Genomic DNA, 27,295 nt, shown 5'->3' with positions numbered 1-27,295 from the left:
GAAAAGAGAATGGACCATTTTAAAGATACCTTTGAAAATGATCTATCAATGTCAGAGTTGCTGAAATATGACCATTTTAATGAATGTGACTCATGCCGACTCAGAAAAAGAAACCAGTAATGGATAGCTAAGTGAATGCTTTGCCTATACATTTAAAACTGTTATTCATTATACTAAAACTACACCAGATTATACAATTTTATTTTTTTTAATTGAGGGGGAGGAGTTTTATGTCTTAAACATTTTAAATCTACCTGCACATTTTCCCTTCCTTCTTCATCTCTTAAAATAATCAAATATTATCCTATAATTTGATAACATAGTAGGCTTTTTTCCTCTACCCTGTACTGTATGCAATTTGAAATATTCCATGTTCCATGTTTTGATAAGTTTACTTTTTTAATTGAATATAGTGAAGTGCTGCAGGAACAAACATTTGTGTCAAAGTGTTATACTTGTTAGAAGTAATGGGCAGATGTGGATGCTGTCAGGAACAAGACCTGACCTGGAGATAACGTTGATTTACCTGTCCAGGCATGCTACTGTTAGCCAGAGGGAGAACCCTGCCCAAGCTGTCCTGCCTGCAGGCTTGACTGATGTGTTATGCTCAGAGCAACAGGCTTCGTCTACAGTCCTCATTTAGGCTACAGTGATCGAGTGCAGGGCTGCCCAGCAGATACACCCAGACAGCACCAACTTCAACATTAACATACCTTATTACCGCTTTTCCTTTATCTTGACTCTGCTTTTTGCCATCCTTGTACTTCCGTTTCTGTGCCCCAATCTCCTCCCAACTGCTCTCAATTACATTTTTGCTATGGATCCCAGTTTTGCTACATCCTTATCCAAATGTTTCTGTTACCATTACTTGGCTAACCTCAACCTTGAAGGTTCTTGCTGATGTCCCCTTGACGCTGCTGGCCTGCAAGATACTACCATCCCAGAGGTCCCAAGTACTCCCTTCAATTACCTGTGAAGTTCAGTCATTTCTTGGATAACTTTGCCTTACCCACTGTGCACTCCTGCAGTGCCTCATGGTGCTCTCTGTGATTTATGTCAGCTTCTCACACTGTTGTCTGTCACATCCAGCAGTTTCCTATGTCGTGTCATGTCCTGCTTAGTTAACTTAATCTCAGGGCAGGGTCTAGCCAGCAGCCTAGTCATGGTCTTGCAGCCCTAACATTCCACCTTTTGTGTAACTTCACAGCTATTTAAAGCCAGTCTTCATGCCTATGGGCACTTGAAGTACAGACTCTTTGTTATACTTTTAATACAGGTAACTAGGAGGACCAAAATGCCAATGATAAAAGTTCCATTATAGCAGAAATTGTGATAAGTGTCCATCAATTTTGTGCTCCTCTTTCTAACTTCTAAAAGTTAGCTAACTTTTCCAGTAATACCACTAATATTTGACATTGAGAGACTTCAAATAACTGTTATAACCTTTTGATTTTGATTCCTTTTCTCAAACATTCTAATCCTAAATAAAAAGTTTACTTCCATGTTGTTGTTATATCTAGTACATCATCATTATAATCTGTTGCTTTTTTCTTTATGAACTTCAACATCAACTCACTAAAATGTTTCCATACTGTAAAAGCTTACTTTAAAATCTCTCTTAATAATCTTCCTTAAACAGGAAAAAATTACATTCTGTTTTCAGATTTTGTTAGACTTTTATATTCCATTTAAATGATCCTTATAAAGTTTAGTTGAGTAAGAAAAAAATGTTACTTACAAAGCTGTGTCTGACAATTTTGCAGTCCATTTATTTGTTTTCTGTGTGAAGATTTATCACCAAGTAGGAGAATGAAAGAAGTCTACATTTGTGAGCACTACAAACAGAATAAAACATTTCATTATGTTTAAAAGTTAAGAGCAAACTGTGATATAAAAAGTTAGTTAAAAAGTACATTCAAAGTCAATACCAGTTTCAGATGTATTATTCCTTCTCTGCTCTCCATTTTATCTGTACAGGAAGTTACCACCAATTCCTGGAGTTTTACTTTGAGAACTTAATATCTCTATTTTAGCTGCATATTATATTTTCTCAATTATTTCTGAAAGAAAGCATAGCTGAAACATATTTGGTAAATTAATTATTATAGATTTGTACATTAAACTCCAAAAGCTATTTGTATGTTTTAAAAATGTGGAAGTAGCACATCAGTGGATCTTGTTTTCTGTACACATATTGTCTGGAACTTGATCCATCTGTGAATGTGCCTCACAATTAAAGTCTTTGGGCTTGCTGCTCACATACCGAGCAAATGCACAGACTATGCTCTCTAGTTCCCGTGTACTGTCTTCAGGTCCCTTTTTAAATGTAGTTTAGGTATTAAGGCTATTTTAAAGGCTATATTTTTAAGGCTAGTTCTGTGCCCAGAAGAATTAATTTTGTAAGAACACAGGATAAAGTAAGGGTAGTGTCACAGAAGGTGGGAATTAGCTCCAGACTGCGCATGCTAAAATTTGCATGCACTTAGATGTTACATGTGGTTTTGAAAGTGAAATACTGTGGTTTACATTATAGTCAGTGGTAAGATTGGACCCCATCCAGTTGCCTTGACATTAAAAGAGATATGACAGATACGGCACAGCCCCCGTGCCCTTCTTAAGTGGCAGCTGTGTAAGATACCTAAAGATGCCTGTCTTCTACTGGTGAATATTTTTTTTTATATTTGACATATTTCATCAGCTATTGCCTAATTGTTAGAAAATTTTACGTACTGTTTTAGGTTATTCTTGCTATAGGTTATTCAAGTCCTGTAGATATCTCTGATTTGCCTGTGCATTCTGTTTGTGTGTTAGCTCTCATAACTGAACTAAGTGTTTTATATGGACAGATAGAGATGTGATGTCTGAGTCCTTTATGCATTTGAAAGTTGAAACGTCCTACAGAAATTATTGAAGCACAGCCTAACATCATAAGACTTCCATGTCATATCATTCTTCCTCCACAGAAATCTAGCTGGGTGGATAGAAAACTAACTTTGTAACGCGCCCTGCAAGAGCATTGTGTATGGACTAGTTTTTGCCAAGTAAAATTGAGAAGTAAAAGCCCTACAAGTCTGAAAGCCAGTGATGCTACAGAAATGACAATATAAATGATGAGATGAAGAATGGTGAAGAAGATAAATTAAAACAAAAAAAACCAAAAAAAAACAAAAAAAAAAACAACAAAAAAAAACCCAACAAAACAAACCTACACGTGATTTGGTATTTGGGAATGGTTTTGTTCCTTCCATTGTTCTAAAGGTTCTTTTTTATCTTTATGCACTTTTAGGAATAGTACCCTGGCAACGCGATGGAAGAAACTGGAAGAAAAGAAGGTGTCAGAAGACATGAGCGGGAAGAGACCTTTTCACAAAATATATGTCTTCTGTTAGAATTGGGCATAAGTTCACTGATGAAGATTTATAGAGCGCTGTTCCTTCCTCCTATTTTAATTTAATTTAAAGAGTATGTCTTAACCTACAAAAAAATCTAGCCAGAAGGTTTCAGAAGTATTTTTCAGGATTTCTTTTTCATTAAAAACAGAGGATAATGGTTTGCAATATGTTAGCCTGGCATTTAATAAGATGACCCAGAATCATAAAGATGCACCCAATTCTAATTTTTTTAAAGTCCTGTTTGAGCTGCCTGAAGATTTATGCTGCCTGTATACAGATTTAAATTAATAATATAACATAAAATTAATATATTTTTCTGTCATACAAACGTTTCTCATTATGACCATTAAATATAATTTATCTGGAGTTGTATAGTCCAAAGGAGAACTCAGGGCTGCCTTCTGAGTACCAAAAGAACTCAAATCCCCTTTCACGCTCCCATCATATTTGTTAGGTCTCTTTTCTCTCTTTTACCAAACTGCTTGGGTAGATTAGGAATAATTTTTGTTGATCGTTTGTTTTGCTTTTTGTTTATTTGCTTACTTTTACAGAAGCAATTAAGGCTGTGTACTCCAAAATACGTCAATCTAACTTCATGACATAAATTAGTTCAATTACGTTAAAAGCAAAATCTTTTCTATTGTAGTTTCAAAATCTGTTGTTTGACATAATTAGATATACTTTGTTTATGAATAGCTAATTTTGAAACAATAAAAAATACTATTCACAATGTATTGCTATAATAAACATGTTTCTAGTATGATTAATGTACTCCATTAATAGATAGAAAAAAACAGTGTAAGTGTTGTCTGAAATTAATATGAGATTAGATCTGGAAAGGAATTTAGGCACTGCAGCATGTTATTACAGTACTTCATTTTTAAGTCTAGTTTTCAGATGTGTTCATTGTAGACTGAAATTCCAGTGAATTTTGTTAGACTATTAGCTTCCTAAACAAAGTTATATATTTGAGACTGACTAGAAGACTGGTGTGCTGAATGATGAGCCAATAGTTAGCCAGTAGCGAGAAGCATCTATTCAGTGCCATTACTCTTCAGACAATACCGATCTCCAGGGAGGCTGTTTTCTCCTCTCATGATTAACAGTCTTTCTTCTTAAGATACAGAGCATAGCAAGAAGAGTTTTGTTTCCCTTTCACATAGCAGTTTATTAGGTTATAGTAGATGCAGATTCAGATTCGTTCCTCTCCTTGCAGATTTAAACCTACTTTTTTCTGGTTTTGTTGCATATGCCCTATCCTCCAGGCTATAGATTATTGTGGAATAAAACTGCAATTTGAAGAGCAAGATTTAAAATATTTGTTTGTCTTAACAGAGAGATAAAAGCATGAATAAAGTGCTGGATTATCTTATTTATCCACATATCTATTAATTCTGCCCTTTGTAGTGTCTTAATTTGTTGGTATGAGTTATAAAGATGTAGTTCTCTGCCTACCCATGAAAACCTCTTTTAAAAAATAGCCATATTTATTCCTCTGCAATCCAGGTATCAATGAAGTTTTAGACAAAAGATCACATGATTTTGACATGAATTCATATGATTCATTGGTGTAAGGTGATTTGTTCGTGTTTATTTATGCATGTTCCATAGCTTCTCCTACAGTCCTTTCAATTTCAGTCAAATCCTCTGCAGAGTCCTTTCCAGAAAGGATTCTGCTTTGAGAACTGATCTCTTATGTCAGTTGAATAGATTCCAGTATATAAAATTAAATAATTTTAATATAATTAACATTTAATAAGCAGATTGGAGATGACAACTTTTGACTGGAAAGGTGTATAAAATACAATTTTAGCCTATATTGATATATTAGCAGGGAACAAGAAGAACATATAGGACTATCCTCTAAGCTTAAAATTCTGCTTGGCTTCCATTTAGATGTAATATGGTCAATACTTCACTTATTGTTACTCTCTTTTTTTGCCCTTGACTTCTCCCAGGAATTACTAGAAATCGTTATTGCAACTGTTACAAGTTTTCTATTTAAACCAATGAACACATTTTAGGTAAAATTATTTCTTTTTTACTGAGTGAAGTAATTGGAGTGTCTACTTGACCTATGGTTGACTTTGAAAATCAGAATAGACTGGTAATTTCTTTTACTGTATCTAAATAGTAATAACAAAGACATCTGAGGGAAAATGTCTTTTATCTAGTGAACATTGATGCAAGATGAGCACTGTCAGGTTGTTACATGACCCTCACAGATTTAAGGTTCTTGAATTTTTATTATTGCTGAGAAGAAATCAGTAATATAGAATGAGATATTACTATTTTAATCATTATTTAGCCAAATAATGGTCAGCACTGCAACATGAAGTTCATTTAAGATATGGTGCTGACTGTTAGATTATATCTCCAGGCTTTATTTATGTAATAAAAATAATTAGTGCTATCTTTTTTAAATGTGAAAGTTTTTAGTTCCTTGTTCAGTGGTGTTTTAATTCTTACAAACTTACTCGTTTCTCAATTACTGAAATCTTTTTTAAATTTTGGATGCTACTGTTATCTGTTACTAAGGTAATTTTTATGTTAATTCCATTTTATGTAACAGAATAGTATTGATTACCTGTGTTAGATGGAAGTTATTAGCTTGTGAAATTACTAACCTCTGACATGAATGAAAGGTAAATGTGAATGCTTTATTTCTAAGGGCACTGTAAGTTCTCTTGTTGAACTTAATAGCTCATTACCTAAGGAGTATTGAGCTAGTTATTCTTGCCAAGAACTATATATAAATACACAATAAGAAACATGACAAAATTAATACCTAGCATAAATCATTGCTATCTTGGAATAATACTGGAGAATAACTCAACCTGCTTTCCCTACAATAATTCACATTCAGTAAAACAATCTAGTATTCATAAACAATAGGACTTCTAAGTTACAAGGGATTTAAAGAAAACAGGAGCTCAGATAATGATGTTGGCTGACTGTCTTGCTCATATAACTACAATGCAGCAATGGTTTATCATAAGATTAATAAAATATGACAACTGCTGTGGTTTTTTGGTGGCACTGCTGGTTCTGCAAATGCCATATGTTCATTGGATTTTATACTGTGTTGTGTTTAATAGTGTACTTGCAACTATAAACAGTATTTGTATAATATAATTAATCCTTGATAAACCAATGTCCACATCAGATTATAATTAGATCATTTTAATTAAGTAGATATATTTTCTCTGCATTACAGAATAAGACTCTTGTTATGTTCTCACCCATTCACATTTTGTGATACTGAACACAGTTTAATTATGTTTCTCAAAATTTACTGTGGGAATTAACTACAGTGAGCACTCTTAGATGTTTTGCTGGCATACAAATTTGACTATTCCAAGTTGACCCATATGTCCATGTATGCAGACTGGAAAGTACTGACTCTTTACGGAGGCCTTTTCAAAATAATAATAACTGCATGAGTAAACTGATAGACCCAGCCTGAAGCAAATGCTATCCCTGAAATGTGATTACAGGCAAGATCCAATAGAAAACTCTGGAGTCTTAATTTGGGTTTGGGAATTTTGGCTTTGCCCAAGCCCAAAATTTGGATTTGGCATGTAATGGCTGTAATTGGCTTTGTTTATGTGCATGCTTTAAGGGAGTCTTATTCTGATCTGTTTGTGAACCTTGATGATGCATTCTGAATTGGCCATATAGAAATCTCAGACCACAACAAACTTTGTCACCGTATTTGTCCCTCATAAATTGCAATAATAATCACTCTCTCTCAAAAAAAAAAAAAAAAAATCAGTAGAGTATTAGTTAAGTAATCCACAATAATAGTCCAGCAGTTGAAATGCTGAGAGAAATTGAAAATTCAGGATTAATTTATCCCTCCTATTTCAGAGGCACCAAATTCATATCAGCTTTCCGAAGATACAGGAGTTATTTTCACACTTGTGGTATCTCTTCTGACACATTAAATATTGTTTTTCTTATTACATAACAGCACCGCTTCCAAAGGAGGAACCAAAAGAATTTATCTGCTCCAACCCAACAGCTGTTAATCTAATGTCTAAGGCTTTTTCCCAGGAAATCCAGGATGTTTATTTTACTCTGTTAGTGTAAGATGTGGATTACATGAAGGTGTTTGACATCCTGGACCAGTCCTCTGACTGTAAGGAAATCATGTAAAATAGAAACAAGACACCAGTTTGTCTCCCAGCAGTTGTTCTTTAAAATTAAAGAAGTCACAAGTCTTGCCAATGGCTTGGAAATAACACTTCAACCATACTTTTTTATAAGGTCTGTGGGATGTACATGCTGGTCTACAAATAGATTCCCAAGGAGCTCACACCAAAGTACTTCCAGGGAAATTCAGAGCTAGAGAGGCACATAGTGAGTTTAGATGATTTATTCACAGTACCTGTGAATCATAAGATTGTACCAACTTCACAAGTAAGATTGACTACACAGATATCAGTATGCTAGTTGTAGTTAACTGAGTATGATATACCTCTGTATACAAATTTGTGTACTGTAACATACCCGTGGTTCATAAAGCATACTTCTGCTGGAACCTGACATAACTGAATGAAAATCAGTAACCCAAAAGAGCAAAGGAACCAGTGAGTAGCAAGGTGGGGGACATACAGTGACAAACTGTACTGTACATTTCAATTTCAAGTGTTTGAAACAGCTTCTGCTCAAGATTTTTCTCTTATTATACAGAATCACAGAATCATCTAGGTTGAAAGGATCTTGACGATCATCTAGTTAACACTGACCGTTCTCAACTACACCATATCCCTCAGCGCTATGTCGACCCTACTCTTAAACACCTCCAGGGATGGGGACTCCGCCACTGCCCTGGGCAGCCCATTCCAACGCCTAACAACCAGTTCTGTAAAGAAATGCTTCCTAATATCCAGTCTAAACCTTCCCTGGCGCAACTTGAGGCCATTCCCTCTTGTTCTATCGCTTAATACTTGGTTAAAGAGACTCATCCCCAGCTCTCTGCAACCTCCTTTCAGGTAGTTGTAGAGGGCAATGAGGTCTCCCCTCAGACTCCTCTTCTCTAGATTAAACAACCCCAGTTCCCTCAGCTGCTCCTCATAAGACCTGTGCTCCAAACCCTTCACCACCTTCATTGCCCTGCTTTGGACACCCTCGAGTAATTCAATGTCCTTTTTGTAGTGAGGGGCCCAAAACTGAACACAGGAATCGAGGTGCGGCCTCACCAGTGCCGAGGACAGGGGTAAGATCACTTCCCTGTCCCTGCTGGCCACGTTATTTCTGATACAGACCAGGATACCATTGGCCTTGTTGGCCACCTGGGCACACTGCTGGCTCATGTTCAGCCGGCTGTCAAACAACACCCCCAGGTCCCTCTCTGACTAGCAGCTCTCCAGCCACTCCTCCCCAAGCCTGTAGTGCTGCTGGGGGTTGTTGTGGCTGAAGTGCAACACCCGGCATTTGTCCTTATTGAAACTCCTACAGTTGGCCTTAGCCCATTGCTCCAGCCTGTCCAGATCTCTCTGCAGAGCCTCCCTACCCTCGAGCAGATCAACACTCCCACCCAACTTGGTGTCATCTGCAAATTTACTGAGGGTGCACTCGATCCCCTTGTCAATAAAGATGTTAAACAGGAGTGGCCCCAAAACCGAGCCCTGGGGGACACCACTCGTGACCGGCCACCAACTGGATTTAACTCCATTCACCACAGCTCTTTGGGCCCGGCCATCCAGACAGTTTTTTACCCAGCAAAGTGTGTGCCCATCCAAGCCTGGAGCAGCCAGTTTCGCTAGGAGAATGCTATGGGAAACGGTGTCAAAGGCCTTACTGAAGTCAAGGTAGAAATCATCCACAGCCTTTCTCTCATCCAATAAGCAGGTTGCCCTGTTGTAGAAGGAGATCAGGTTTGTCGAGTAGGAGCTGCCTTTCATAAACCCATGCTGACTGGGCCTGATCATCTGGTTGTCCCGCATGTGCTGTATGATGGTACTCTGGATGAGCTGCTCCATCAGCTTCCCAGGCACCGAAGTCAAGCTGACAGGCCTGTAATTTCCCGGATCATCCTTCCGACCCTTCTTATAGATGGGGTCACATTGGCCAATTTCCAATCTGTCAGGACCTCCCTGGTCAGCCCGGACTGCTGGTAAATGATGGAAAGCGGCTTGGCGAGCACCCCAGCCAGCTCCTTCAGCACCCTCGGGTGTATCCCATCAGGTCCCATAGACTTGTTTGTGTCTATGTGATGTAGTAGGTCACTGAATACCTTGATGAGTTCCTACTACTTGGAGATTTTTTTTTTTTTTTCTTTCATAGCTAAATATCTCTTTCCATTAGGGCAATAGTTTCTTATGTGTTCTTTTCTAGGGATGTAAGATACAATATTTTTGAGAAATCATAACAGAAAATAAAGATAAAAGTTTAAAATTAAGAGAGTGAAAAGGAAAATCATGACTTCTTATCATTGCCCATCTCTGTATAAAACCATATTGACAGGCCTATAAATCAGGCAGATTTTGGCTCTTAGTACTGAAATTAATATTCTTGGGTGGTATATATAATGAATATCAGTTCTTTATATCTTTTCCAAGATCTTATTCACAGAACCTTATTGTCAAAGTAGTTGCCGAATGGTTTCTTTCTTTAAGCTCTGTATCTGACAGAACCATAAAGAAGAATCTGACAGAAGCAGCAAAATGGACTATGTTGTCAGAGAAATATGCAGAAAATATAGTGTTACTGTGGGCCATCCAAATATTGCACAGTTTTGGGCAAAATCAAAATTATCTGGCAATTCAATAAAGGAACTGCTTTTATACTCATTTTTCCAACAATAGAAACAAATGATAGAAAGGAAGTCCCAGAAGTTAAAATTCACAATGATTCCAATGATTTCGTTCTTGAATATATATACATATTTACATTCTTAGAAATATCAAAATGATGATGATGATTTACATCTGTATTCTGCAGCTCGAAATGACTGCATGATCAAGAGCACTATAGAACTGAATCCCTTTCTGTTTGACTAATACGTTTTTTCAGGCTCCAAGTACGCCGATTTCTAAGCATTTTTCAAATACTCTGCATTTGTTTAACAGAAGTCTCCACTTCTCATATCCTTCTTGACAGTTCTTAGAAGCAAATTTCCATTTTTAGGTATAATGTTTTATATAATGACAAGTGTTGATTTCAATCATTGAGAGCAGATGCAGTTATTACTGAAAATAATAATAAAAAATTTTCTAGATAGAACAGCCCCGAGTGTTTTGCTTTATTAATATTAACGGTGTTAGTAATGTATTAATAATAGAAGGCCAAAATCTATTACAGTGCACAGTTTCCTAAATTTGATAGGACTATATCCAGTAAAGCTGCCTAAAAAGTGATGCAGTTTCTAACTGAATCTGGGGTTTTTTAAATGTAATCTTAATATTTATGTTAAGTGACAATACATGGGTTTGTTTTCTTTCCATTTCATTACCATTTTTGTAACCTTGTTGCTCTGATAGATTACTTTTAAAAACCAATTGTGACTAAGAAAGGAATGTATCTTTGAGACCGTCAAAAATGGATTAGCTTCTCCTTGGTGAAAGTATATAATTTTCTGTTCTTCTAAAGACTTCAGAGTTTCCTGAAGATGTTATATATTTCTTATATTTTCTTTTATGATAATAAATGTAATTTTTTTCCTCAGATGTTATTTACTCTGACTGCTTTAAATTACATTTAAGACTAGTCTTCTCCATTCTTGAGATAGATTTCCATACCACTTCTCTGATTTTAAAAGGTGCAGTCCCCATTGACTTTGAGTGGATTTGTGAAATCAAGACCTCTTTTTTTGCTAGTCTTTCTCAAGACTTTATGTTTGAATATGCAAGAATGTGTAATTATTTTAAGATGTCACATGTCATATTTTTCTTTGCGGGAAAATATGGAAGGGATAAAAGCTATATTTTTATATTATTCCTGGATATATTTTTTGTTACTCTATCAGGTAATCTAAAACTTATTGGACACGATGACCTTAAAGGTATTTTCCAACCTAAATCATTCTATGATTCTATACAACACCAAATTGGGCAGGACTGTTGATCTGCTTGAGGGTAGGAAGGCTCTACAAAGGAATCTGGACAGGCTGGATCGATGGGCTGAAGTCAACTGTATGAAGTTCAACAAGGGTAAGTGCTGGGTCCTGCTCTTGGGTCACAACAACCCCATGAAACACTGCAGGCTTGAGAAAGAGTGGCTGGAAAACTTCCCAGCAGAAAAGGACCTGTGGGTGTTGTTTGACAGCCAGCTGAATACGAGCTGGCAGTGTGTCCAGGTGGTCAAGAAGGCCAGGATCATCCTGGCTTGTATCAGAAATAGTGTGGCCAGCAGAACTAGGGAAGCGATCCTACCCCTGTACTAAGCACTGGTGAGGCTGCACCTCAAATCCTGTGTTCAGTTTTGGGCCTGTCTCTACAAGAAAGATTGAGGTGCTGGAGTGTGTCCAAAGAAGGGCAATGAAGCTGGTGAAGGGTCTAGAGAAAGAGTCCTGTAAGGAGCGGCCTAGGGAACGGGCTGTTTAGCCTGGAGAAAAGGAGGCTCAGGGAAGAACTTATCACTCTCTACAGGTACCTGAAAGGAGGTTGTAGCGAGGTGGGTGTTGGTCTCTTCTTCCAAGTAACAAGTGATAGGACAAGAGGAAATAGCCTCAAGTTGCACCAGGGGAGGTTTAGATTGGAGATTAGGAAAAATTTCTTCACTGAAAGGGTTGTCAAACATTGGAACAGGCTGCCCAGTGAAGTGGTTGAGTCAGCATCCCTGGAGGTATTTAAAAGATGTGTAGATGTGGCACTTAGGGACATGGTTTAGTATTGGACTTGTGTCATGCCCCACCTGTGGGGAGGTTGGTAGGTGACTCAGATTCACAAATTTCTTTAGGTGTGGACACTCAAGGTCTGTACATAAGTATCAACTTTAATGGAAACAAATATTCTGTAAGCATTGGCACTTTCACAACTACATCTATCTAAGTTATGCGGCTCTATGGGAAATCAAGGTCGGCTTTGCTTTGTTTAACAATTTTAAACATTATTTAGTAGCTTAAAGGTTACATAGAAGTGGGGGGAAGGGAGAGTCAGAGAGAGAGAAGGAGAGATCACCAGTCATGGATCCATCATTGGACCTGCCAAGGGGGATATTAGGTATGGAGAGTCCCCCTTAGACTCATATGTGCCCCTATTTATGGATCCAGTTCCTGGACTTCTGGAACCCTCTCTCACCCCCAGTTCCAGGGATGGTTGAGACACCAGTCAATCAAGAGAAGTGAGACCAGGCCCCTCCCCATGATTTACTGAGGTCCCACCTGTGTGGGCATTGCCCAGGCTCACAGTACAGTTACTTGGGGCTCCTCCCTTACAGCTTGGCAGTGTTAGGTTAATGGCTGGGCTTGATGATCTTAAAGGTCCTTTCCAACCTAAACTGTTCTATGATTCTATGATTTGTATGAATCCATATGCATATATGTGTATATATATGTATACACACACATAAAATTTCATGTTATTACTGCCAGTTTTTTACACTAACTAGCTTTCAGTCTTAATATTTAACTGGAAGTGCTTAATTCTTTTTAAATGAGACTTGTATTAACAGTACAATTCATGTAACAGACTGAGAAGCATAGATACTCAAATCTGTGCTTATTTCTAGGCGTTGTTTGTTTTCAAGTAGTAAAAGGATGTGTGATAAGAATGACAGTTCTATAGGATAGTCAAGACTGGGGCCCTTATCCAAAAGCTTTTGGAGGGCTGAGCTTTAAGTATGTGACAGCTGTCTGTATGACTCCAGGGTGCAGTCATTCACAATTTAGATAGACATTGTAAATTTTTCAGTAAATGAGCTTCTGTACTGATACAACAGTCTTTATTTGTAATCAAATTGAATGTCACAAATTAGACACAAAAATATGGTTGAATTTTAGTATTTAAATGGTACTTGTAAAATTAACCACACAATCTCAGAATATTTTTCTAAACTGTTTCAGTAAAATGTCATACTATGTATAAGTTAGCAAAAGAAGTTATAAAATAAAAATCAAGGAGGAAAAGACTTGTAATTTTGTTTGTTCTCTGATACATCCTGCAAGTCGTTCAACTCGTTTGTCAGAATACACTATAAAATATGTCTGGAATGAATTTTAATTATTTATTGTAATTACTAAAATGGAGGAAGGGGACAGAAATTGTCCTCTTTTATGCATAAAAATGATTTACATGTCTAATTTCCATTATCAGTGATCAAAAAAGGAATCAAAATAATTATTTCAATTTAATGATTTCCTCCATATTTCAGAGCTGCTCTCATTTAAAATCAATAATAGTGTTTCCAGGTTAACACTGTACTCATTTAATATACTGAGGCCCTAGGGGTAGGGGACATTTACATGGCAGCTCTTAAGTGATTTCACTTGCTAATTCTGCCAGTAAAATCAGATGATCTCCCAAATGGGGAGAACTAATTAAAAATTAGATGTCTTCCTGACTTTTTCACTTAGAGGAAAACCTCAGAACTAGAATGTCACACTCATTCTGTAGGGAGGATTTGTCAAATCTCTTTTATTTAGGGTTGATGAGCTTCTGGATATGTAAAGTTAACATCTTCAATCCACACCTTAAATCCTCATGATATAGATAAGGGTTTTACACAAAGATGAAGGAGAGTCCATGTGCTCATGTGTCTTAAGACTCTCTAGGAAACTTGGGTGAGGCAGAAAGACAAGCATTGCAAAACTACTTCACTTAGAGCACTTCAGTTTTTCCTTAATAGGTGTACTCAGACATCTTTATACAATGGATATGACGCTGCCTCCTACAGTAATGGTTTCTTAAACTGTGTGAAAGGTATAGAACATTCGTTGACCATTTAATCGGCTTTATACATAATATTTATCAAAGAAGACCTCCAATGCTAAGAAAACACTATATATCATGGGTTTATTCCATATCATGGCCTTGAGCTAATTCATAGAGAAAGTCAAAACTGGAACTTAAATAGATGTAAAAAGAACCTGTCAGCTATTTACTGTGTCTATAAGCTGAACATCAGAAAGAAAAGATGCCATGGTAGAACAAACACATCCATCAGGATCAAGAAGGGACACTTTTGAGAAATGCAATACTATCCTACTTGTTTTGTTTTCAATTTTTTTGAGTTTGTTCTTCATAAAATTATAAGAAATGCATAAATATGGTGATTATTTACATTAAGATAGACACATTATACAATAAATATATCTAGTAATTATATTATGCTTTGGTTAAATCCTAACAAGACTATTCCCCTTTTACTCTTTTTTAATATGTTTTACACATAAACTATATATATATAAGAACTGTCTCATATGCCTAAGAAATTTAAAAATGTATTTTAGAACTGATTATGTCCAGGTCATTTTTAACCCTGAAAAAAAGCCAAGGTGTCCCACTTAAGTATCTGCAAAGTAGTCAAGCATACTAGAAACCTTAACAGTACACGACCTCCTGTCTTGGCTTTAGCTCTGGCTGCTGATACTTAGCTCTGAAGCACTTGTTTAGAGTGCCTCAGAAGGTGAAAATTCGTGATTTAAAGCAAGCTATGTGTTTGGAAAAAAACCAATCCTTCCCTTCCAGATCAGAAAGTAAGTCATTTACAAGTCAATAAAAATAGTAAACCTGCCTACTGGGAGAAAAAAGTATATATTTCACATATAGTAGAAACAGTGAAAAAGATTGTCCATTAAGAAAGTCTTGAATCTTAGAAGCAAAGTATAAGAGTGAGCTCTGAAAAAGTGAAGAGGGAAGGAAAAAAGAAAGGAAGATCTGAAGCTAAATGTCCATATATGGGACCTAAGTGGCAGGTTTGGGTAGCTGGGAGCTGCAGGGTGCCCTGGGTGGACGAGGACATGAGGGTCCAGTTGGCTCTGACACTACTGTAAACATCCCATTGCACCCAAACTGCAGCCAGGCAGGGGAGCCCCAGGTGCTCTAGCTCACATGTATTTAGGAAAGAGGGGCAGCTTCAAGACACAGGAAACACATCAGGGAGAGGTACTTTGGGAGACCTGGGAGAAGAGGTACATGAGGAAGCGTGTTGAGGATGGGCACCTGGACAGACACATGGGGATAAACTCTTGGGGAGATATGAGGGGAGGAGCACTTGGGGACGCACGTATAGATGCTCTTCAAGGTGCTGTTGGAGACACACAGAAAGACAGATGTTGGTGACAGCAGAGAAGCACCAAGGGTTCATAGGAGAGGACCCAAGGCAGGACCAATGGGACTGCAGAATGCAGTACAAAAGTGACACCCAGAGGACCCCACAGCCCAGCTCCTTGATTGTGCACCACACAGCTGTGACCACTGCACTGACCCATCTGACCTTCCTCCTGGACTTCACTGTCTACCCCATGAGACAGCAAGGTAATGTAATTTGTAAAATCGCACATATATCTGTGATTAAAGTGTTTTGTATCTGCCAATATCATCTTAAACTGCAACGTTACAGAGATTTGATTCCACAGCTCTATTAGTGTTATGGCTGTTTATTGCCAGATAGTATGTAGTTATCAATACCTTTGTGTTTCACAAGCATTATCATAGAGAACAGTATTAGTCCCCAAAATAAAGAAAAAAACCCAAAAAACAGATAGGCATACAGATTCAATAATTCTATCATTATTTAAAAAGGTATTTGCTGGACCAAGCCTATTTGCAGTAAGCAATTTTCTCCCTTTAGGTTTAGAAATCAAAGAACATTCTGTCTTGAAAGTAGTCTGGTGAAACAAAGTCTGATAAACCATAACAACTTATAAATTTATTTCACTCCAAGATGCATATTGAACAAAATGCATCTCAAAAATTCATTCACGATTACTCTTAGAATAACAAAATGCAAAATAATTAACATATTCCATCCAAATGCAGTATTTTAATATGACGCATCACAAGGGAATTGATCTATATTTCTTTTGACATTAGTCTGTAGCTAAAGGCATGCCAGTGTAGCTCATGAAAAAGCAAGAATTACATGTCTTCTTTAATTTACTGGTGTTTCTGTAAATCTTAAATACTTGATTTTATGGGCTTGTGTTACATAATCTTTTACAGAACATTCATTTGACTTCAGTGGTAACAGAATAGGACCTAAAACCTGTGTACCTTACCTAATATTTTTTCTTAGAAAATAAATTATTAAATATTTTTTAAAAAAATTAATTATAGATTAAAACATGATAACTACATTCTTTCTGAATAATAACAAAATCAGTGCATCATATATTAGAAACAATATAAATCATATAACATATAAATATGTTATAAACAAATATGTTATAAACAAACAAATCATATAACATATAAAATTTGAAACAATGTAAATCGCTTTACCAGTTTTGTTCAAAGACAGTAGAAAGCATTGACCAACTCGGATTTCACCAAAAATATTTTATTAAAGAGACATCATATTCATTTTGAGTTCATATAAATATTTGGTGAAAGGTTTATAAAGATTCACAGAACAAAATTTAAAGACTTTATAAGTCTTATTTTATTTCCATGAAAAGTCCTGTTCTAGAACATTCATAACATTTTATATAAATTTTAGCAAATGTTAGGGACATGGTTTTACCAACACTCATAAAATGCTTTTAAAAATTAGAAAGAAAAATTATGAGACGTAGCAAATGGATGCCCACTCAGGCATTTTTCAAACTTTAATATATTAACTTTACCTAAATACTTTTTTAACACAGGTCCTAGGACTCAATAACAGTGCATAAGGATGCTGCTGGTTTATCAGTTTTTCACTAAAGCAGTCTGCTTGCAAAACAGAATTTACTTGCCAGGTCTGGGCTATTCCATATCCACCACTCTATCATGAACTGCTGCTTTGCCCCATAAAGAAGGGAAGTGGGGTGGATGTCAAGACAACAAGCAAGATACTGTGTACTTTAAACACATTGTAGCCTGTTTATCCTAGCAGGGTTACTCCTTTGAGGGACTCTCTGCTCAATCTTGTATTTATCAAATCCATTAGGAAGGATTACACAGAATCTATCCTGTGGAGGCTCCCAAGGCTACATTTGTAAGAACAGAGATTATTTGAAATGTGAATTTTCAACTCATGCTCTGTAGATAATAATTTTAAAAGTAATGGAGGAGGGAGCTAAGGATCATTGTTCTGTATCCTCACATAGAACACTGAAATGAAAGAATGTAAGTCATATGCTTATTAGCAATGCTGTATAGGAGGTGTAACAATGGGAGAGAAAGAGAGTGTCTGCATTAAAAATAAATTAAGGATAAAGTAAGGAAAGATACTCTTTCTAATAACATTAGACTTTTTATTTTATATTTACTTAACATTATTATTTCTCTACTGTTTATCACATTATTAACATAGAAAGATACCAGTCACTGCTTCTCTCTTTTCTGAACTCCTGCTACTCTCTACTTCTGTAGTTCTTCCGATGTAAAATATTCAATTTCAGATCCTCTATCTGTGTGTCTGTTTTATTCAATGTATTACTCAGGCTACTTGCTTTAGCATCTAACATATCTAGGATTTACATTTTCATAAAAGCTCCTTCTTCTTTATTTTTGTCAAAATGTTATATAGATGCCTGTGGGTGAGACAGAGAAATAGATACCAGAAAAGAGCTAGTTGAAGGGAGAAGTATGTGCTGAGGGGTAGCATGTGAAAGTCTCCCAAGACTAGCAGGCCTATGGAATCTGCAAGAACTGAAAAACGCAGAACACCATGAATCTGCCATGTCTATTCAAGGCCACCAGCACATACTGGTGTCAGCAACGGTCTGGATAACTCAGACCACATCCAAGAGGGCAGTGGCTGCTCTATGCAGGCAAAGACAACAGAATTATGCTTATATACAGCTGATGAAACAAGAAAACCCTTGGGGGTCTTTCTGAACACCTACCTAGAAGCCATTGGATCAGTACAACTCTCCACTCCTGAGCTGGGGTTGGTCTCCCAGCTGTTGCTCCAACTACGTAATTATGAGAGTATGTGTGAGAGAGAGAAAGGGAGAGGGAACGTTGTGAGAGAATGACTGAATACACTGTGCAAGTAGTTATCTGCTATGAATAACAGCTTGATTTTATTAATAGAAACAGCTTAATTAGTAAGGGATGTTCTAACAAATGTTGGTTGTGATCAATTTCTGATCCCCTAATGGAAAAGAGAATTTATGACACTAGATGCTTCTTACTGACCACATTCCAATTTCCTCATTGAAGTAGATGCAGTATTTCTCTTAGTTGCATTGCTTATATGCAAGTTTATCTCATTAATATTGACACCTTCATTTTTCTGTTATCTAGCCCACTAGCTTTTGCTATTTTTTTTTTTTCATCAGCACCTGCTGGACATCCTTATTCTCCTGAAATTCTTCCATGCCACACATGGAAACTATATAAATCTATACACTTTCTCCTTTCTGTTTTATATGTTTAAAATAAAATTATCTATCTTATTTGTTTCTGCCTCTGTCACAAAAGATTCTTTACTTCAGGTGCTTCAGGAAACTCCCACTCCTAGGAGTACGGGGTTTTTTTCTGTGTATTCCTCCCTAAACAGTTTTGTATTCTTCACTTTATTGTTTAGATAACATTAAAAAAATAAAATTTAAACAATTATTAAAATTGTTTAAAAACAGTTTAAAGGTCATAGGATCACAGGATCATAGTACCCTATGGTGGTTCAAGTGGGAAGGGAACTCAGGAAGTCCGTAATCTAACCACCTGTTACAAGCAGAGTCAGCTCTGAGGTTGCTCAGGGATTTAACCATTCACATTCCTGAAAACCTCAGAGGATGGAGACTGCACAGTCTCTTAAGCCATCTTGTTCCACTACCTGACTGTCCTCATGGTAAAGAAAGTTCTTAGGCAAATTAATGCTTTACTCGTGAAAGGTGAAAAAGAATTGAACTTTTCTTGTCCCAACAGATGTCCATGGTCCTTTGTGTCACTGTGAAGAGTTTGGCTGCATCTTCTTTGTGGCCTCTGAGTGACTTAACATGCTTCGTAGTTCTGAATTCTAGGAACAATGGACAATCCTCTGTGAGGATTATTTATGAACATAGGCACTCACATATTGCATATTTGATATGGAAAACAAGTGCGTGCTGCACATCTGTAGCAGATTTGCTACCAGTAAACAAAGCTGATCATGCCAAGCTATCCTCAAAATATAAACATATTTTTTGGTGGATCTATTCTACTTAAACTTCTACTGAAACTTAAAAAAATGATTAGTTGAACTGGGGCTTATAAGGTACTTAGTAAAAAAAGATACAGTAAAATTCAAGAAGTAAAAGGCATTTAAAGGAAGCTCGTGCTGGATTTTCTTAAGATTCAGCCTTGAGAACAAGCTTATCTAATATTTTTATGACTGATTCTATTATAAAAAATAGTAATATTGTAAGTAAATTTTCTCAGGATACACAGCCAGACCTGACTGTGATAAGGGGGAATAATGAAATGATCTTCCAGGATAAAGTAATACAAATGGGACAAAATTTAGTGGGGTCATGTGCATAGGGACTTAGAGAGTGATTTTCTACCAGATTAACTAAAAACTTATCAGTATATGTTACTTCAGTGTTACTTCAGTGACCATGACTGTACACTGCCAAATTAATACAGAAATGGAAAAAGTGATGGGAAAGTCTAAAAAGAGCCATGCAAAGTATTCCTAGTAGTGGTAGGAAGATATTAAATTTATTATAGAATAGAATAGAATAGAATAGAATAGAATAGAATAGAATAGAATAGAATAGAATAGAATAGAATAGAATAGAATAGAATAGAATAGAATAGAATAGAATAGAATAGAATAGAATAGAATAGAATAATCAGTTGGAAGGGACCTACAATGATCATCTAGTGCGGCTGCCTGACCAGTTCAGGGCTGACCAAAAGTTAAAGCATATTATTGAGGGCGTTATCCAAATGCCTCTTAAACACTGACAGGCTCGGGATATCGACTGCCTCTCTAGAAAGCCTGTTACAGTGTTTGACCACCCTCTTGGTAAGGAAATGCTTCTTAACGTCCAGTCTAAACCTCCCCGACATAGCTTTGAGTTGCTGAGGAGAGGGGCTCCAAAGAGGAGGATAGTGGCGGGGGACCCTTCTGAAAGTGTCAAAAAAACCACAGCAAAACCACAAGCCAAGAAGGCAGAAACCCAGGGAAGTGGGAGTGCCCCAAGTCGCCTCCCCCCTGAGCAGGAAGAGTGAGCTGGGAACGAGGGCAGCGGGGACTCAGAGTGGGTGGAGACTGGAGTGATGACGCCCAACGCCCCTCACATACAAGAGCAGCCCCCAGGGAGCACGAGTGACCAGGAGCGTGGCAAATAGAATGGGCAAACAGTGTGGTGCGTCAGAAGGATGTGGTGCAGCAGTTTGCATGGCAGTTCATGCAGGCAGGGCGAGCGGACAGGGCACGGTCCATCTCCTGGGTCTAGAACTTATCTGAGCTAGTTGTCATCTTATTGTCCTCCATGAGTAGACTGAGTTATGGTCGCCACTCAGGTCAAAACCACCAGCAGACAGAACATGGCAACCCAGATGGAGCTGCCGTGCAAACATGCAGCGGTCTGGGTCCCAGGCTGCAGGGAGTGTCTGAGACTGTCAATCCTGTCGGAGGGCAGCAGTGACAACACCTGTGTGAGCTGTGATCAGCTGGATGACCTGCTCAGCCTGGTAGCAGAACTCAAAGAAGAGGTTGAAAGATTAAGGAGTATTAGGGCGTGTGAAAGGGAAATTGGTTGGTGGAATAGCACCTTAGCAACCCTGAAGCAAAAGGAGCAAATGGAGGCTCCAAAAGAGGCAGGCGATCACTCACCCTCTTGCTATGAGGCAGAAGGAGGGGACCTAAGAGATGGGGGAGGCTGGAAACAGGTCCCTGCTCAGGAAGGCAGGAAAATCCCCTCCCGACCTCCCTCACCCTCCATGGTGTCCCTTCACAATAGATACAGGGCCCTGGAAATTTTGAATGAAGTAGAGAAGGATGAAGAAAATGAGTCAAACAAGGAGGAAGATGGAGGTCAACCAAGGCCGAGTCTCTCTAGTCCAGGTATTAAAACCAATTTTAAAAAGAAACACAGAAAGGTCATTGTAGTGGGTGAATCCATTCTGAGGGGTGTCGAAGGCCCAATATACAGACCGGACACGCTTCATAGGGAAGTCTGCTGCCTCCCTGGGGCCTGCGTCAAGGACCTCAGAGCAAAAGTCCCTGCTCTAGTGAGACCCAAGAACTACTACCCTCTCTTGGTTTTTCAGGTAGGTAGCGACGATATTACCAGGAGATGTCCTAAATCAGTGAAGAGACTTTGCAGGGCCGTGAGAAAATTGGTTAAGGGGTCAGGGGCACAAACTGTGTTCTCCATCCGTTCAGTTGTGGGGAGGGATGAAGATTACAGGAGAACCCAACAGACGAACTTGTGGGTCTGAGACTAGTGTTACCAACAGGGGTTTGGAATTTTCAATCATGGGTTGGTATACAGGATTCCAGACCTCTTGGCACCAGATGGAATGCACCTGTCCCAGAAGGGGAAAAGGATCTTGGGGCAGCAGTTAGCTGGAGGGACCAGAGAGGGACCTGGGGGTGTTGATTGACAGCCGGCTGAACATGAGCCAGCAGTGTGCCCAGGTGGCCAAGAAGGCAAATGGCATCCTGGCTTGTATCAGGTGGCCAGCAGGGACTGGGAAGTGATCTTACCCCTGTACTTGGCACTGGTGAGGCCGCACCTCAATTCCTGTGTTCAGTTTTGGGCCCCTCACTACAAAAAGGACATTGAATTACTCGAGCATGTCCAAAGAAGGGCAATGAAGCTGGTGAAGGGTCTGGAGGACAGGTCTTACGAGGAGTGGTTGAGGGAACTGGGGTTGTTTAGTCTGGAGAAGAGAAGGCTGAGGGGAGACCTCATCGCCCTCTACAACTATCTGAAAGGAGGTTGCAGAGAGGTGGGGATGAGTCTCTTTAACCAAGTATTAAGCGATAGAACAAGAGGGAATGGCCTCAAGTTGCACCAGAGAAGGTTTAGACTAGATATATATGAAGCATTTCTTTACAGAACAGGTTGTTAGGTGCTGGAATGGGCTGCCCAGGGCAGTGGTGGAATCCCCATCCCTTGAGGTGTTTAAGTGTCAAGTTGACATAGCTCTTAGGGATATGGTATATTTGAGAACGGTCAGTGTTAAGTTAATGGTTGGACTAGATGATCTTCAAGGTCTTTTCTAACCTAGATGATTCTGTGATTCTGGGATCTGTGATTTGAACCCAGGAGATCTGGGGGTGCTGGTTGACAGTAGGCTCAATATGAGCCAGCAGTCTGCCCTGGCAGCCCAGAGGGTAAACAGCTTCCTGGAGAAAAGGCTTACATTATACCAGAGTTTCTGTTAATTGGAGTTCAGTTATTTGAGAAGTTCAACTCTATGGATTAATTAAAAAAAAAAGGAGAAAAAAAAAAATTCAATAGACTTGGAAGGCAATGTACTTTCTGATCTTTGATACCTGTATGCAACTTCAGTGAATAAATTTGGGAGTAAATTTGGTTGTGCTACATGATTACTATTCAGTTTTCTACTTCTATGTGAGCTCTTTTTGCACAAGTTTATAACAGGCTTAGTAATGCAGTATATCAGTAACTTTAAATAATTTAGACATTATTGAAATCTTAGTATAAAATATTTGCTGTATGGTCATCATGGCATACTTATTTCAAAATATGGATTATGAATATGATTATATTACCAGAATTTTTATTTCAGAAGTTGAAATAAGTAACTGTTTTTGGTGTGTCATACATTCATAGGATCCTTGGTTAAATTAATTCTTCACAGATTTTAGACTAAAAATTATTTTATTTTTTTATCTTAAGATGGAAAAAATTTGTCTAGTAAAACATAAAATAGAAGGCTAAAAGCCTAGCAGAAATAAAGAATCCCTAATTCTCAGAAAGGATGACAAAAAATAAAAAAAGGAAAAAAATCATTGAATATTACCTAACAGGTATAAAAAACAATCAATAAATATAAACATAAAGAAATACATATGACTATTAACAACAAATAAAATTAAACAAAAGAAAGAACAAAAATACCTTAAGCTACTCAGAAAAGATTTTTTTTTTTACTTAAAAGCAGATCTGGAAAACTATACATATCTTAAACAAAAGACAGATTCCTTCTTTATACCTGCAGCTAGTTAGCATCTTAATAATTGCATGTCAGGCTTTCTCCAGTGAATTTTCCTTAATACCCACTGCTCTCTCTGATAATGAATTTTATGAGAGCGCACCTTTTTCAGCAGTGATTAAGTGTTCCACAGACAGTCATAGATAGAGTATTTGTGAAAAAGAAAAAAAAAAAAAAAGGAGAAAGAAGAAAAACAAAGAAGACAAAAAAAAAGGAAAAATAAAAATAAAAAATAAAAAGAAAAAAGAAAGAAAAAAGATGAAAAAGAAAAATAAGAAAAAAAGAAGAAAGGAAAGGAAAAAAGAAAAAGAAAAAAAGACTGAATATTGGGGTCTTTGCTTAGAGTAACACTCACATGAGGAATCAAATATGTCAGACAGGATGGTCAGTCACTGTTCAGATTATGATGGGTGCTTGCAACAGTGTTTTCAGCTAAGTCTCCCCAAACTGTTCTTCTGATAAAATCTTATAATCCATCTGGCCTTTGTTCCTATGTTGCCAGGGTCTTGAGTGAACCAATGTGCATTAATTGCCCTAACAACCTCACCTACATCCTCCAGCAATGTACCACCCACCCCTGCTTTGCTTGTCTAGCTCTGGTGCTGTGGGACTGCACCCTGTCAATGAGTGTATTGCGCAGGACCTGTGCTGGGGTCACCCTCAGCTCCCAGATCATCTTACCACAGGGAGCAGCCCTGCTCTTATGGCTCACTGACATACGTGACCACTCCAGCATGTGTATGATCAGTTACTATTGATTATCTTAAACAGGCCTCAAAACATCTCCTGGTTATCCTCAGTATGTGCAAAAGATTGTCATATGTGACCATTTCTGTATCTGCATGAGCACTTTATACTGACTATTTACAAGTCTTATCTACACAAAGGATGGTCAGTTATGCACAGGAACCATTTGGGGAGTTTCTGAAAGGGCCACGGTTTCCATCCAAGGAACATGTTGAATGACCAACTGCCCAGACTGGTCTGGGAATGATATTTCACCTGGGAAATTCTTAGGGAGAGTTTGAAATTCTGACCTGGAGAACTCCTCCACAAATTAGTCAAATGCTTTGTGGGGAAGATAGCTAGGGCTTCACCGATTAAACTTGTCTCAAGCCAGTCCATTGTCTCAGCTATGCAAATAATTCACAGAAAATTTCTGGACCACCCCGAGAATTAATGACTTAAGTGCACTGGGTATGCACAAAGTCTCAGAACTCATACCGAGTTAGACAGCAGTTATAGCTAAAGGACAAATTTGAATCTAACTTACAAATTATGTTCTATATCTTTTGCCACACAAGAGAGAACTAACAAATGAAGTCTTCTGCCGATGCTGTGGACATAAGAATAGCAGAATGACAACAGCTTAACTGGAATAAAATGCTCTGTTAATATGTCATAAGGAATATATCCCCTCACTGAAGATGAAAACAAGAAAAAATAAGACTAAAAAATAAGACAGGAGAATCACCTACCTGCCTAGAGGTTTTCAGGTCTGCAAGGACATGGCTTGCACTGACCAAAAGTTAAAATGACCTTTTAATGAGAACAGTCCCCCTCATATAAATCCCATGGTTCCCTATTGCAGGGCATTTTTGGTCATCTTCATTAATATAAAACTTTGCATAATATACTAATATAATTTCTAGTGGTCCATCTTAAAAAAAAATCAGCCAGTCAACACACTGGAGGGAAGGGATGCCATCCAGAGTGACCTTGACAGGCTTAAGAGGTGGACCCATGCAAACCTTATGGAGTTCAACAAGGCCAAGTGCAAGGTCCTGCACCTGGGTCAGGGCAATCCAATACACAAATATAGGCTGGGTGATGGGTGGATTGAGAGCAGCCCTGAGGAGAAGGACTTGGGGGTATTACTGGATGGAAAACTGAATATGAGCCAGCAGTGTGTGCTTGCAGCACAGAAAGCCAACTGTATCCTGGGCTGCATCAAAAGAAGTGTGGCCAGTAGGTCGAGGGAGGTGATTCTCCTCCACTGCTCCACTCTCATAAGACACCCTCACCTGGAGTACTGTGTCCAGCTCTGGGGCCCCCAACATCTGAAGGACTTGGACCTGTTCGAGTGGGTCCAGAGGAGGGCCACAAAGATGATCGGGGTGCTGGAGTACCTCTCTATAAAGACAGGCTGAGATAGTTGGGATTGTTCGGCCTGGAGAAGAGATGGCTCTGGGGAGACCTTATAGTGGCCATCCAGTATTTAAAGGTAGCCTACAGGAAAGATGAGGAGGGACTCTTTCTCAGGGATTGTAGTGATAGGATGAGAGGTAATGGTTTTAACCTGAAAGTGGGTAGATTAGACTAGATATAGGGAAGAAATTCTTTACTGTGAGGGTGGAGAGGCACAGGAACAGGTTGCCCAGAGATGTTGTGGATGTCCCCTCCCTGGCAGTGTTCAAGGCCAGGTTGGACGGGGCTTTGAGTAACCTGATCTAGTGGAAGGTGTCCCTGCCTATGGCAGTGGAGGTTGGAAATAGATGATCTTTAAGGTCCCTTCCAACCCAAATCATTCTATGATTCTATGATCACCACATCACTACATTTGCAATGGCAATATGCATAATAATGGTTTTGCTTTAAAAATAAATCATTTGATGTACAATATTCTGCAATATTAATTCAATCATATAAATAATTAAAGATGGGCATTTTTTATAGGTATGAGTTAATGAGTATAGTATAATTAAGGAGCCTTTCTTTAATCACATATTTAGATGCTGGAAAATATCTTCCTTTTCAGCTACACTCCTGAAAGGTATAGACACAATTTTAATTTTAGTCTTGAAAGCACCTCTCCCAATAGATTAGTTTTAAATGTCAGTGTTCTAGACTCTAGCCAAATGCAGCAAATGAAAATGTGATAATAAGAGATGTGACAGCTGTACAGCATCTATAATGCATTAATTGACATTGCCTTCTAACATTTCTTACATGCAATATCTAGGTAGGACTCAGTCTTCGTAGTTCCTCTGTCAGTTGCTAATTGTTAAAATCATAAAGAGTATTTTATCCTTTTTTTTTTTTTTTTTAATGATTCTTTTCCTTGAAGGCTCAATAGCAGATCAACCATAGCATATTTTTGTGATCCTTTAAAGTATTCTCATATTCTCTGTAGGAAATTTGAGGGAGGGACTGCAGGGTAATCCTTTGGCTCACAATGACCACTCACTGTACTTCCACAATTCTTTCTGTTGGGATGTGATTCAGGTGCCTAAAAATAGAGATCTAAATTTAAGCTTGTGCTTTTTCCAAACTGCATTTAATCATGAGATATCTGCCTAAAGGCAGACATCCTATTCCCCTATTTACACAATGGAAGATAGTATGGATAGACAGCCTTCAGCTGGAGTGATTCAGGTGACTCAGCTTTATCAAGATGACAGTACAGCAACATGAAGGAAAAGTGCTGCAGGGCATCACACTAAAATCCCCTCCTCTCACTCTTTCCCTCCATATTTCTGTTCAGTCTTGCTCCTTCCTCAAACCTGTCATTACTCTCTTTTGCAAAAAAACCAAAACTTGGAGGTTTATTTTCCCTTCTCTGCTAGCAAGACCTCTTTCCCCTTACCCCAGATGAACTATCTAGAAAATAGAAGGGGCAGTTTTCATGGACAAAAAGATGTAGCCTTTGTAAGACAGTTCTAAAAGAAGAGTCACAGCTTCTGGTCT

Source organism: Strix aluco, chromosome 2, assembly GCF_031877795.1.
Source record: "Strix aluco isolate bStrAlu1 chromosome 2, bStrAlu1.hap1, whole genome shotgun sequence".
Lineage (NCBI taxonomy): Eukaryota > Metazoa > Chordata > Aves > Strigiformes > Strigidae > Strix > Strix aluco.
This window is presented reverse-complemented; position numbering follows the sequence as displayed.